The sequence below is a fragment of the Cynocephalus volans genome, chromosome 1, assembly GCF_027409185.1.
Source record: "Cynocephalus volans isolate mCynVol1 chromosome 1, mCynVol1.pri, whole genome shotgun sequence".
Lineage (NCBI taxonomy): Eukaryota > Metazoa > Chordata > Mammalia > Dermoptera > Cynocephalidae > Cynocephalus > Cynocephalus volans.
The window spans coordinates 38,623,036-38,623,867 of record NC_084460.1 but is presented as its reverse complement, the minus strand read 5'-3'; the positions used below and the strand labels follow the sequence as shown (position 1 = coordinate 38,623,867).

General features: G+C 45.7%; 1 pseudogene; it reads right to left on the bottom strand.

The window, feature by feature from the left end:
- Positions 1-213: 213 nt before the first annotated feature.
- On the bottom strand, positions 214-605 carry LOC134374342 (small ribosomal subunit protein uS8-like; annotated as a pseudogene).
- Positions 606-832: the final 227 nt, after the last annotated feature.

Sequence of the window (832 nt, the reverse complement as noted above, 5' to 3'; positions counted from 1 at the left end):
TTACAGAGCAGGTCAGTTTCCAGGCAGGCTTCTGTCTCCCCGGTTAGTATTCTCTCTATACCCCTTGCCACCACTTTTTCCACCCATCAAAGAGATCTGCCTGCCAGAAGGTGTTGCCAGCTTCACTTGAAGTCCTCACCTCAGCCTGGCTCCTAATTCTTTTTTTAAATTTTCCACTGAAGCATTTTATTTGTATGTGTGTGTGTTACATTTCTAGGAAAAGAATCCCAGGATTTTCCCTCTTCCGTGTTTTCGTCTTGCTTCTTTGTGGTCTGTGATGCCAGCTGAGGTTGTCAGTACAATTAACCAACCTGATAGGATGGGAGGAGATTATTCTGCTATTTTTCTAGATCTTTGAGTTGTGCATCAAATCTGGGACTGATCACGCCACACTTGTTTAACCTGCCTGTGAGGTTCACTACAATTCTCCCAGCTCTGTGATCACCAGTGATTTCAGATTCTCCAATGTAACCGTGTTTCATCATCACAGTTAGAAACCAGACGACGACTTTGCAGCATGGTCTAATAAGAACTCGGTGTCTGCTTCTCCTTTTGGCACTGTTGATGCTCTTGAGAGCATCAGCCAGGACATTCATGTGCACCATTGTGGCGACACAGAAAGATGGCGGAAAGAGGATGGGGTGGGGGTGGGGCTGCAGACACTCCTCTTATTAGGGCCAGGGTTGCTAATTCTGCTTTTAGAGAACTGTAGAGTCCTCACTGAGCATTTGTCCAACTATCCATCCATCCATCCCTCCATCTAGCAAAAAAGCATTGATGCCATCTCTGCTCCGGGCACTTTTTGTTGTTGGGGATACAGAGATGAATATTT